We start from the raw sequence: 15,390 nt of genomic DNA on the forward strand, positions 1-15,390 counted from the left end.
ATTTGGTTATGTTTTACTTCATTTAATAGATGCTAAGATTGTGTCTGATAATTGCACCACTAATATTTCACCACCATTTATAAATAATATCACAAAAGTTTAAAAGTAATATCACATAGTCTAAAAAGTAACATTATCACCATTTCTTAAGTAATATCACATATAAACGCAACTGAATTCACTACCATTTATAAGTATCTTCACCTTTAAATTAAGGTATGCACATAAATGGTGATATTACTTTTAGACTCCTGTGATGTTACATTTTAGATCATGTGATGTTACTTATAAATGGTAGTAAAATGTTACACTACCATTTATAAGTATCTTCATCCTTAAATTAAGGTATGCACATAAATGGTGATGTTATTTTTAAACTCCAGTGATATTACTTTTTAGATCATGTGATGTTACTTATAAATGGTGGTGTAATTGCCAAACACGATCTCAATTGTCAAATAATGGTGAATGACGTGGCCAAACAAAAACCACATAAGAAACAGCATGGGATAACATGGGAATCTACAATAGAGGATTTGCGCCCACTGTGAGGTTTTGTGTATAGGTGAGTTGTCGGACCAAGTTAGTTGTCGACCAAGTTATTAGTACGTTTAACTAATTAAAATTTATCATTTATATTTAAATGAGAGTACTTGAATGTTATATATATATATATATATATATATATATATATATATATCAGTGAAAGTCTACAATAATTTCAGGTATGTTAACACGTGATTCTCCATACTCCTTCCAATGAATTCTCATAATTTAATTTGAAAATTTTATACTTTCAATCATCAATAAAAATGGAGAGCATTGGGATTCCTCTTAGTACGAGAGCACTCTCTTTCTCACAGTGACTAGTAAATTTATTAAGGCACACCTCTACAGTCAAACAACTTGGATTACTTGTGGGACAAATGAAATGACTGATTGCAATGTATGTGTAAATCACAATACAAGCAACCCTTCCTTTGAGTAATTTTACTCTTAATAGAAATTATAGTTTTGTTTTAGAGGTACTCCTCTAATTTTGACACTTCTTCGATTATGATGCGCATGCAGTGAAATACATCATGCATTACATATATGGGAAAAGCCATCAAAATGTCTATAATTTTTCATTTATTTATGACAAAAGATATCTATCTATTTGGTTAGGTGCGCAGGGCATCTAAAATTTAATGATGGAGTTAGAGATTCCATTAACACCTATCATTCACTTTAAAACATTTTAAAATTATTAGAGAAAAACGATAAGTAACATCCATTTGTTTTCTCTTTAATTTGAATAATTTTTATCTATACTCTTTTAGATATATAATTTTTATCAATGTTGAGATGGACTGCTAAAATTGTCCGGGACCATGGATGAGGTGGTGGTCCCAAGACTATTAATAATTTTTTCAGAACCAATCTAAAGTAGGAATAATGGTATTACGAGCATTTTACTTAATTTAGAAAATGACGTCAATATAATTTGTTATTGATTAACGTTGACTCTAATCAAAGGGAGGTCCGTGTAAATTAGTTTTATTTTTAAGGAAAGTCCAAGTAATTCTCAAATCAGAAGAAATTTTTTTATAATTATAACAAACTATAGGATAGATCCGCCTAATATACAATTATGATGTAACATGCAGTCATGTAAAACCTACATTAAATACTTAAGGAAAGCCACCAAAATTATAGTCAGTTGGAAAAAGATATCTATCTAGAAAATATTGATGATGCACATTACAAAAATTTATATGACTCTCAACTTTATCATATTGATGTTGATTGAAAGAAGGCTTATCATATTAGATTCCCACCAATATGTGTGTGTGTGTGTGTATATATATATATATAAAGGTATTTTGATCATTTGTGAAAAAAAAAAAAAAAAAAGGGAAGAAGAAGAAGAAGAAGAAGAAGAAGAAGAAGAAGAAGGTATTTTGATCATTTTAAACTCCCTACTTGAATTTCAATGACAACATTGGCCCCGATCAAGTTAGTTTCAATGATAAAAATGACTCCACTTTATCAAAATCAAATTGAACTTGTAGGACCCTAGTGTATACATGCGTGAAATATAAAATTGTATATCGGAAAATTTTGATATCAAAACTAATAAATCCAATTAAGTAAAAGCAAGACTCTTTTTTTTTTTTCTTTTTTTCTTTTCTCTCTCTTTTTTTATTAAATCTTACTTATCAATTAATGATAGGAAATTTCTTATATTCCATGGTCTTGTTAAGCCAACTTTTTTCGAAAGTTACTCTCTCCTAATATTCCTCATTGAGCCAGTAGTTAATCTTGCCTTCCAACACTGCTTTAGGACATTACCTCTTTTCTCTCCCATGTGAGAAATATAATTAAAATCTCCTATGAGGGAAGACCCAAATTAAATTTGAGATTACTGAGACAATCTCAATTTTATTTTAGTTTTTATACCTCAAAAATTTTATCAATTAATTTTTTTTTCTTTTTTTAATATATATATTTCATAGTGTTTCTTTTAGTTTATTTTATCAGGAGGTACAAACTCTCCTACTGACGGGGCACAAAATATATCGGGTTTTTGACCTGATATTCAAATGGAATAATTTTTGTTTTCTTGAGTTTGGATTATAAATTTATATTCAAAACTGAAAAATGGATAAGATATGAACCCATTTTAGAAATTTGGACATGAAAAATTAAAAAATAATGGGTTTTTATTCGCTACTCCGTATAACAGTAACCTAAAAATGACATTTATAATGTCATGTATTTATTTATGTATAAAATAATTAATTAATGTAATTAATCTGGTGATGCACGCGCATACTATATATGGAAATTGAGATTCAAAAATATATATAAATAAATAAATTTGTGCTCTTACTAATTTGAGTATATTTTATTTTATCTTATTTTATTCTATTTTTAAAAAATATATAGGTAAATCACGTGCAAGACTGCAAGTACCCTTCCATGGAAAGCCACCAACAATTTTTTAGGTAGTGAATGCTTAAACTACTTGGAAAAAGAAAGAAAAAATTGCTTAAACTATATATAGCCACTCATTTATTTATGCAAAAAGATATCTATCTATTTGGTTAGACAGGGCATCTAAAATTCAAAGATGGGGTTGGTGGTTGCATTAACACCTATTATTGATTTAAAACATATACCAACACGCATTTTTTTTAAAAATTACTAAATTTTTTAAAATTGACTAATTCTTATTTTGTTTTATTTTATTATATTTTTAGAATATGTAAATCACATGCCAAATACCTTTTATTTGAATCACTAATTTATTCTTCATAGAAGTCATGGACTTGCTTGGTTTGTCAATCAAAAATCAGTTTTTAAAAAATTCATAAAACAAAAAACTATTTTTAAGAGAATTATAAAAGATAGTTGTCTAAAATCATACCCTCTTTAACTAAATTTTCAAAAAATTATTCTCAAACTATGAACTAAGTAGATTTTAATATAATTTTATTATTTTAAGTTATCAGAAAATAAAAAATTCTAATAAAAAATAAAACAAGACAGCCCCTGTAATTTTGTTTCAATGGTACTCCCACTTTATAAGAGCACTTGCCAAAATGCACAAAAAAGAGTCGCAGTCTCACACTATCAATGATGGCATTGAAGGTCTTTATCGGAGGAGAAGCTTTGTCCAGGAAGATCCTATTGAAAATGCAAAGTTACAAGTTAGATGATTAGATTGTTCAATTGTTGAATTTTTGCCTAAATTGTTTGTTATGTTTTGATTATTTAGTTGTAACAAATGTATTATGAGCACCTTTTTTTAGATTTAATTAATTTATGTATTTACTCCTTTATTTTTAATTTTTTTTTCACATCCTTAATATAAATGAAAATTGTTACAAACAAAATATACATTTTATACAATAAGAAATATCTAATGAGGAGAATATAATTTTTATCCAATAACAAATATCTAATAACAAATATCTAATATAATTTTATACAATAGCATTTTATCAATAATTTTTATATAATATAACATTTTATACAATAACATTTTTATAATATAATTTTATACAATAAAAAATATCTAATATAATTTTTATCAATGCTGAGATGGACGGCTAAGATTGTCCAGGACTTTGGATGAGGTGGTGGTCCCAGGACTATTAATAATTTTTTCAGAACCAATCTATGATAAGGATAACGGTATTATGAGCATTTCACTTAATTTAGAACACGACGTCAGCAAAATTCGTTATTGACTAACGTTGACTCTAATCAAAAGGAAGTCCATATAGGTTAGTTTTATTTTTAAAGAAAGTCTGGGAAAATTCTCAAATCAAAAAAAAAAATCTTATAATTATGAAAAACTATAGAAAACATTTGCGCAATATACAATTATGACAAATTATAAAGGAAATTCACGAAATGTTAGGTGAGAAATTCATAAATTATAGTCACTTGGACAAAGATATCTATCTATAAAATATTGATGATGCACGTTACAAAAATTTATATGGCTCTCAACTTTATCATATTCTGTAGACGATGTTGATTGAAATGAGGCTTATCATGTTAGGTTCCCACCAATATATATAAAATGATAAAAATACCTCCTCTCTTCCTCTTCTTTATATATATATATATATATATATATAGTGATAAAAATACCTCCTCTCTTCCTCTTCTTTATATATACATATATATATAATGATAAAAATACCTCCTCTCTTCCTCTTCTTTATATATACATATATATATAATGATAAAAATACCTCCTCTCTTCCTCTTCTTTTTATCATTTTGAGCTCCCTACTTGAATTTCAATAACATTGGCTGATCAAGTTAGTTTCAATGATAAAAAGGACTCCACTTTATCAAAATCAAATTGAACTCGTAGGACCCTAGTGTGCACGTGTGAAATATAAAATTGTAAATCGGTAAATTTTGGAATCAATCAAAATAAGTCCGATTGAGTTGAAAATATTTGAGATAATTTTCAAGACTAAGATCGGATGTAAAATTGAAGAGTGATCAAAGGGAGTTCCATGTAAGTTAGTTTCATTTTTAAGGAAAATCTAAATAAATTCTCAAATCAAAAGGGAGGTTCTTATAATTATGACAAATTATAGAAGAAATCCGCGTAATTTACCATTATGCTGTTATGTAACATGCAGTTATGTAAAACCAGCATTAAATACTTAAGGAAAGCCACCAAAATGTTAGGTGAGAAATCCATAAATTATAGGGATAATTCTATAAAAATGGAATTTTGTGAGTTAAAAGACAAAAGAATGGAGTCAAAATTAAGTTTTCTAAATTAATGGAATTTTCTCAAAATCTGAGGTGGACATGGAAATTTAATGTACTTCCATCTTTTCATTCCCAAAATACCCTTCTATTATTGTTATGGATTTTTTTCTCCCTTGCACCCCCAAACTAACCCCTTTTGAATGTGTTCATCTGTAATGACAAAAACAATTCTTTCTTTTTAATTGGCCATCTCTCTTTTTCACCTACCTAACAGTAAATCCATTTAAAAAAAAAAAAACAGCAAATCTATTTAATAATTAGAAAAGTATAAATAACTAGAAGTTTTGGATGAATTTATCAGATTCGTTGGTTGTTCGTTTGGGAAGAAGAGCTACCATAGATGAGTTTTTCTCTCTAGATATGAGGGGTAGTAACATAATTTCATAACAACAATAGAAGGGTATTTTGGGAATAAAAAGATTATGTACATTAAATTTTCATGTCCACGTCGGATTTTGAGAAAATTCCATTTATTTGAAAATTTTGATTTTGACTCCACTCTTTTGTCTTTTGACCCTCAAAGTTTCATTTTTATGGAATTATCCCTAAATTATAGTGACTTAGACAAAGATACCCATCTAGAAAATATTGATGATGCATGTTACAAAAATTTATATGACTCTCAACTTTATCATATCATGTGGACGTTGTGAATTGAATGGAGGCCTATCATATTAGATTCCCACCAATATATATATATATATATATATATATATATATATATATATATGTATATGGTATTTTGATCATTTATGAAAAATAAAAAAGGTATTTTAATCATTTTGAGCTCTACAATTGCTATTTGAATGGTGGTGGTTTCAGGTTTTTTTTTTTTTTTTTTTTTTTTTTTAAATCTTACTTATCAATGATAGTAAATTTCTTTATATTCCATGGTCTTGTTAAGTCAACATTTTTCAAAAGTTACACTCTCCTAATATTCCTCATCGAGTGAGTAGTTAATATTACCATGTAGGATTGTGAATCTGCGATGATATAAAAAATGGAGTGTAAGAATAAAATTTTCAATTGAATAATTAAAATAACCCACCACAATAAACCCATTTCTATCAATGAATTGTCTCAAATTTTTAAGCATAAATAAATATAAAGTGGCTATAGTTTAAGCATTCCCCAACTAACATTTTGGTGGCTTTCCGTCGTATGTATTGCTAGTTGTACCTCACTGCATAGTGCATGTACATCATAATCAGATAATGTCAAAATTAAAGTGGGAGTAATAGGGTTGTCTCGTTTTATTTTTTATTAGAATTTTTTATTTTCTAATAACTTAAAAATCATAAAATTGTATAAAAATCTACTTAATTCACAGTTTGAGAATAATTTTGTGAAAATTTAGTTAAAAGGGGTATGATTTTAGACAACTATCTTTTATAATTCTCTTAAAAATAGTTTTTTATTTTATGAATTTCTTGAGAACTGTTTTCTGATTGACAAACGAAACGAGCCTATGGTTTCTATAAAGAATAAATTAGTGACTCAAATAAAAGGTACTTGCATGTGATTTCATATTCTAAAAATATAATAAAATAAAACAAAATAAAAATTAGTCAATTATAAAAAATTTAGTAATTTTTTTAAAATGCCAAGAAGTATCACTAGAATAAACTATATATATATATATATATATAATCCATAATAGGTGTTAAATTTTAGATGCCCTGTCTAACCAAATAGATAGATATCTTTTTCCATAAATAAATGAGTGGCTATATATAGTTTAAGCATTTATTTCTTTCTTTTTCCAAGTAGTTTAAGCATTCCCTACCTAAAAAATTGTTAGAGGTTGCATTAACACCTTGATGGAAAAAATAATAATAATACAAAAAGATTGTGTCCTAGAAATAATAATTGATTAATTTTTATTTTATTTTTAGAATATGTAAATCACATGCACCCTTCATTTTAATAACTTTATTCTTGATAGAAATTATGGACTTGTTTGGGTTGTTATTTCAAGAATTTAAAAAATAAAAAATTATTTTAAAAAATTATAAAAAAATTGTTCTCCAAAAACATATTTTTTTTAACTGAATTTTTAAGAAATAATTCTCAAGCAAATTCTTATACAATTTTATGATTTCAATAAAATAGAAAATGTTGTCAGAAAATTCTTAACGAGGACGTCTAGTATAGTTAATACTCCCTCTTTAATTTTGACTTTACTATTATTATTATTTTTTTTATTATGATGTACATGCAGTGAGGTAGTACAATTTGCATTACGTACTTTGGAAAGCCACCAAAATGTTGGGTAGAGAATGCGTAAAATGATAACCTATTTGCATTTATGTATGGAAAAATATATCTATCTACTTTTCAAGTCATTTGTAAGGCATGACATCTAAAATTCAACGATGGAGAGGTACAGTTTGCATAAATACAGGACCGGCTCAGTCTAATTTCATGCTTTTAGGCGAAAATATAAAAGTAATTTTTTAATATTTAAAATATTAACATCATATATTAATTAATAATTTTTATTTTAAAATCATTCTTTTTTAGATTAGGCTCCGTTTGCATGGCTTTAAAATTCTACTATTTGATGGTATGTTAGGTGACTAATAAAGGTTGGGTAAGGCAGTAATCACCAAACCAAACAGTAAACAGTGCTGATTTTATAGAAAATACAGTGGGACTGAATTGGACTCTGTTTTGTTTTATTCCTCTCTTTTTCTTGATATGCATCCCATCTTATTTTATATACTGTCATGTTTGACATATAGCCGTACCACGATGAATTTATCTCTTTAATCCTACTCCACACAAAATTGTGTGATACAAAAAGTCGTGATTACACAGACTTGTTGGAAAAAGAGCATGAGAATAATTGAGAGATTATGTATTATTAATTTTTTTTTTTTTGCAAGGTCTTTTTTTTTTTTTTTTTTTTGAACATATGTGGTCAATTTACAATATAGATTCGGCCCGCCCAACATCCAGGCGGCCCAAAAGGAGGAGACAACAAGGCCTATGAGAGACCTAATAAGACATTTGGAACCCTTACATACATAACCAAGCCTGGTAAGCATATAACCATTCCTAAGGGAGTAGTACTTCCATTCTGCCAGGGAGGATGAACTTCATCCTCCCTACTTACGTGGCCCTATGTTGTTAGAAAGGTGTGTGAATGTAACTTGTCTGCAATGTGTTTATGTATATCACATTAGACTACAGCATGTGAATATCAATTATATGTTGGTTGCAACATGAATATTCTGGTGTGAAAGGTTGTGTCGATTCGGGTAAGGTGATATTTTATGAGTGGTTATAACCAATAGATGTAACTAATCTAAACCATTGCATCTCAAATGAACAGACACATCTAATAACAATGGGATACCATTTTGATTATAACCAACCATTGCAACCTATTAGAAGTGGTTGTACCTGTTAACAAAGAGACACCACCTTATCTATAAATACCCACAATTGGTTGCCATTTAGGTGTGCAATTGATTATTCTCTCTCTCTCTCAAGATGAACCCAACCCAAGTGAGTGTGGGTTCAAGCCATGGTCAAGTGGCCTGAGCCACTTAAGCTTAAAACCAATTTCATTGAGCCATATTCAATTTGATCCGAGCCATTTGGTTTGGATTGCACCCAATTCATTTTTTATATAATATAGATGCATTTTTGAGTCAGAGAGAGTATTACACGGAGAAGGTTCGCCGTATCCACAAGTTTGTAGTGCTGCTACTGGTGGATGTTGACCGTTGTATCCTAGGAGATAGACGCCACTGAGTCCATTAGCACCATAGCGAGATGAATCTGTCTTAAGGACATAGTATCCAATACTAGTCTCGGTCCAGATTCTTTATTTATTTATTATTATTTTATTGCTTTATTTTGCATATTTAATTAAATTAAATATAGAGTTGCATATTTAATTTATGATTTCTTAGCATATTATTAATTATCTCATGACATATTAGTATAAGGTTTGTTATATCTTAAATGTCACATGAAGCATATATTTTCTTTGTATAATCTTAAGACAGATTCACGTCTTGCATAGATTTTATTACATGCTTCTATTTAAGATATAAACAAGTAGAAATTATACTAATAATTGAGATATAATAAAATATTGTTATATATATTATTGTATGATAATATGCTAAATATTGATGTATTCAATATTATATGATTTGAAGCATGTTATATAAGTAGAATGTTGAATTATTTATATAATTCAATATTGGTTGAATTATTTTAATTTTGTAATATGATATTATAAAGTATATTACATTAATTAACTTAAACATGTGCCAACTAGAGATAGAAAAAGATATTTCATTCTTTTTATTAATGATTGCACAAGATGATGTTATTTATATCGGTTACGAAGTAAAGATAAAGCCTTAAAAATGTTTAAACATTACGAAAATGAGGTTGAGAATCAACTTGACAAGGTGTTAAGAAATGATAGAGTTCGTGAATACGAATCATCATTTGCTGATATTTATTCAGAATGAGGTATCATTCACGAAGAAATGATAAATGCTATGTTGACAAGTTCTGGTTTAACTCAGAATTTGTGAGGGGAAGTTTTGTTTTCCACAAATTATGTTATTAATAAAATATCTCAAAAGAAACTAATGTGACATCATATGACTTATGGAAAGGTCGAAAAACCTTCCTATAAATTCTAGAAGTATGGGGGTGTCTAACTAAGTTTGCAATTCCTACTCCTAAGAAAGTTAAAGTGGGACCTATAATGTGGCGACCTTGTGAGTGGGTGTGTCGTGAGCGAGTACAAGTGGCACTGACATGTTACCACACTGAGCGAGCTATAGGTGAGTAGTCCCACACCACCTACGTAAGGGAAAGGTAAAGTGATTTTATGTAGTGGTGTTATCTCTAATTGGTACAAGGCCTTTTGAGATAAAACCCAATAACAAAATCATGTGGGCTCGATCCCAAAGCGGACAATATCATACTATGTGGTGGAGTGGATCGTTACATAAAACCTTTGTTAAGTTATGCTCATAACATCAGTGCATATCATTTTCTTGTGGGTTAGAACGTCTACATCTTTTGGTCCTGATTTTCTAGCATGTTTATTGGAGAATAAGGCACAAAACTTTAAGAAAGCAAAGTCTTCTCCTGAATATTATTATTTCTTAGATTAGTTATGTGATATAATTAATCATGTGGTATAACATTATTTATGTGAGTTCAATATTATTTATATAAGTACTTACTTTTAATTGAGATTGTAATATTACTTAATGTGCATAGTAATTTAATTTTACAATATAGTTGATTTAATGTGTGATATTATTAATTTTGTATGAGTTCATGACTGGTTTGTGTATTTAATACAACAAACAAAAATTGACTAGTCTAGCTATGTCAATTCTCCCGATAGTCAAGGGAAAAAGATCTATACTAGTGTTTAAAGACACGTATAGCTGTGAAAGGGCTGAATAAGATAAGATTTTCCAATAACTTTAAAGTGTTTAATGGAAAATGTTATGGATGTAGTAAGCAAGTACACTGAGATAAGTTAAATCAAGCTAGTTAGCTATAATGTACAATTTAGCTGAAAGCTAAAATATTACTGAGTTGCAAACTAGTTAGTTTAGCAATAAGTTAAAATGATTAATGAGGTGCACATAACCTAAGAGGAAGATGAAAATCTGTTAGTTGGTTCTTACTCTCTACTTGGTAGTAAAAAACACGAGGGTGATGAGTAGCCATTTTAGCCATAAGCTATTTGAGCTATACATCATATCTGCTCATGTAGGAGTGAATAATATTACTTGTAAAGTAGTAGTTTTTGAAGAATATTCTTCAAAACAAATTACTCTACTACCAAGGTAAACTACTTAGACAAGTGTGTACTAAATTAAGAGCTACTAGAATTGATAACTGAGCAAACTTAACTTTAAGCTAGTGGTAATAGCAGAGAAGTGGGTGCTCATTATAAACTAGTAGTAATTAATGAGAAGAGTGTGTTTAATCTAAGCTAGTAATGAGAGCTTAAAAACTCACTTTTAACTAGTAATGATAGTTGAGAAGTGAGTGCTCACTATATGGTGATGTATCCAAAGCTTAAACAATAAGTGAGTTATTTGCTTAAATGATTGAGTTATGTAATGTGTGATACATGAAAGGTTATGACATGCTAACATGACTGACTTAACATGAACCTAAACATGAATAACTCAATTCATAAATACAAAAGATGTAGAAGCAAATATTAATTAGAACCTATTGTAATTAATATCTCTAGCATTAATTCACAGTAACGTCTGTGACATATTATAAGAACAAGTTAGAGATAAAGTGAATATATATGTACTAGAGACTATTATACATGCTTATTGAGAAACAAATATAGAACCTTGAAAAGGTAGATGAGGTGAAATATTTAATATATGGTATTTCAAGAGTTGGAAAACCATAAGAAATATATCATATATAAAATTTCAAGATTATCCCAAAGTTGTGGGGGGATATTGTCCATAGATGAAATTTGCTATAAGTTATCTCACTAGATAAAAAATACTTATAAATGTAGAGTTCTTAATCCTAAAAGATTTTAGATAGAATCAAAAATCATTTGTAATATTATAACAATAGTGCATGTTGTTCTCTATGAGGAAAATATTATGGAACAACTAGAAGAGTTATTTTTCAAGCGGAAGAGCTGAGTTATTTGTTCTAGTTGAAGAATAAAGTGTGCAAGCTTATAAGTCTTTTAGTAGATTAAAGCTGGTACTAAGACAGTGACATAAATGTGATGTAAAAGTTATTATATGCCTAAAAAAAAAATAAATAAATAATGATATACTAATTTGTATATTTGATATGAAAAATTTAATATCTGATAACATAGTATATTTTCAATAGAGTGAGATTAAGATAATACTAGTTATGATAACAAAAGCCTAGCTAACTTTTGTAGATGTAAATCTCAAATATAAATATTAGTCAAAGTATATCATTGGCTGAGATTGCAAGGTATCTTAATAACTGTTTAATTGCACATTTAAAATCCAGGATCGGATCACTGAAAAACAATAAATTAGGTGGTTGAGATACACCCTAAATCCAATATTGCATAGATCGAGGTATCTAACTAAATTGGAGGTGTGACAGTGATGCAATCTGGATATGGGATATTAAACACTTCAAATCCAAGAGTGGATATGTCTTTTATATTAAAGGTGTAGTTGTATGTTCTTAATATAACTCAAAGTTAGAAACTTTGAATAAATCAAATAGGAAAGTCAATAGACTTCACCCAGAGGACATTTCAAAGTAAGTCTATACCTGTGCCACCAAAGAAAATGATATTGCTAACAATAAGCAATTTTAGGACACAAAGTATACAGTTGCTCTCACCTGGAGAAATCTCTGCAGAGTGTAATATTTCTAAACACAACCTTGTGGCTACATATAAAATTAAGGGTTGTACTAGAGAGCAATTGTACAGATCATCGAGGGGAATGGGATTAAAAGCCGAAAGCTAACGAGTCACCTTAATGGAAACCCAACCTAGCTGACTGGAGATCCCAAGATCTTGGTTCAAAGGGACAACAGAAATTCTGAGTGGCTCACCAGAAGCACTGGGAAGATATAAATCTTCTGCCTATTTCTATGATGAGACAATGCTACCTGCAGCGAGGATTAGGATAAGCTACGCTTTTAATGACTCTAATACCTTGAAAATTCAAGTGGGGTATGGTAGGATACTCTTAATAGGAAGTCACCTATATGAGTGTGAAGTGGGGCTGCTTCTATGAGAACTATAAAGGCTAAGTTTTTTGAAGCACTCATTGAATACCAGGAGTTGTTCAGGGCCAAAATGAACACAACAATGAGAACCAACTTTGTAAGGAAAGGTATTGTGTGTTTGTTATTGTCTTGGTTTACACAAACGGCTGAACAGTTCAAGACATCGCGTTCACTGGTTAGCTAGTAAATCCGATAACAATACACTAGGGAAGGTTCAAAGCCAAAAGCTACCTATCCTGATGCAGTAACTTTCCGACTATACTCTCTCTAGTGTCTGCATTATCATTTGCATTTAAGCAACCAATTTCCATTCATGTGGGGGATTGTTAAAAAGGTATGTGAATGTAACTTGTCTGCAACGTGTCTATGTATATCACATTAGACTACAACATGTGAATATCAATTATATGTTGGTTGCAACAAGAATATTTTGGTGTGAAAGGTTGTGTTGATTCGGGTAAGATGATGTTTTAGGAGTGGTTATAACCAATAGATGTAACTAATCTAAACCATTGCATCTCAAATGAACAGACACATCTAATAACAATGGGACACCATTTTGATTATAACCAACCATTGCAGCCTATTGGAAGTGGTTGTGCCTGTTAACAAAGAGACACCACCTTATCTATAAATACCCACCATTGGTTGCCATTTAGGTGTGCAATTGATTATTCTCTCTCTCTCTCAAGATGAACCCAACCCAAGTGGGTGTGGGTTCAAGCCATGGTCAAATGGTTTGAGCCATATTCAATTTGATCCGAGCCATTTGGTTCGGATTGCACCCAATTCATTTTTTATATAATATAGATGCATTTTTGAGTCTGAGAGAGTATTACACGGATAAGGTTCGCCGTATCCATGAGTTTGTAGTGTTGCTACTGGTGGATGTAGACCATTGTATCCTGGGAGATAGACGTCACTGAGTCCGTTAGCATCATAGCGGGGCGAATCTGTCTTAAGGACATAGTATCCAATACTAGCCTCGGTCCAGATTCTTTATTTATTATTATTATTTTATTGCTTTATTTTGCATATTTAATTAAATTAAATATAGAGTTGCATATTTAATTAATGATTTCTTAGCATATTATTAATTATCTCATGACATATTAGTGTAAGGTTTGTTATATCTTAAATGTCACATGAAGCATATATTTTCTTTGTACAGTTGTTACGCCACGTGTCCAATAATAAAAATGGGCAATACTTATTTTTGCAGGTTACACCCACTTCCCTATCAGTCTTCTCTCTCTCTCTCTCCAAATGCAAGACCTAAATTTTCATTGCCTCAGTTCGGCATTTGATAATAAAGTTCGCATCAATTTGATGCCTTCCTTAATTTGATGTCTTCCTTAGTTTAGTCACAGACACCCATTTCAGACAAAACCAGTTAGACCAAGTTTTGACCACATGCCAAACCCAACATTACACGAGTCCAACCTCTATAACAAAACTTGCTGAGAGAGAAAGTGACACTTCAACTTTTTTTTTTCCTCGGTAAGCAAAATCAATGACGTTTAAGCAAAGTGGTGGTGTCGTGGTCCTACCATAAGCTTAAAGAGTGTGAATTTTAGGCGAGGGCCAAGAGTTTTACATTTATAAAAGCCACTACTACCTTTCACTATAAATATAGCTAGGGCGAGTAGGGATCGTCCCAACGGATTGTGAGGGTCGAACAAGGTTGTGGAATTGCTATTAGGGCTAGTTGGTCGAGTGATCAAACAATTGGTTGGTTGGTTGGTTGATTAGATTAGAAAGCAATTAAATTAAACTAAGTGATAACAAAAGAATGCAATTAAGAGTAAGTAAGAGAGAGTAGAGTCTTGGGGTTTAGAGATCACCACCAAGCAATGCATTTTTATACTATAGACAAGTGACTAATGAGGGCAAATGGTGTGTTGCAATATTGGTGTGTGTGTGTGTTTGGTTGATTCAACAAGCAAAGATGGCTAGTTAAGCATGTATTATCTAAACATCATGTAAAAGGCATAATATATCTAAGCAATGAAGCATATATTGTCTAAACAACATGTGAAAGGCACAATAGATTAAAACAAGTCATTAATCCTTTCATTAAGCTCACAATCCAAATACAACACAAGGTCAGAGACATATGTTACTTGCATTCAAAAGCTTGGATCATCAAACAACAAGCATGAATTGTTCTCCCATTTAACACTACACTACCACTGCACTACATCTACACTACTAGCATGAAAATAAATTAGGGGAGAGGCACAATCCATCAAGGAATAAGTATGAACCATCAAGAAAATCACAAGAGCATTCCATTAAGCACTATGTTTTGACAATCTCTAAATCTATAGCATC

Source organism: Cornus florida, unplaced genomic scaffold (genome assembly GCF_030987335.1).
Source record: "Cornus florida cultivar Cherokee Brave unplaced genomic scaffold, ASM3098733v1 CherokeeBrave_3.0.0_Hap2_Chr06, whole genome shotgun sequence".
Lineage (NCBI taxonomy): Eukaryota > Viridiplantae > Streptophyta > Magnoliopsida > Cornales > Cornaceae > Cornus > Cornus florida.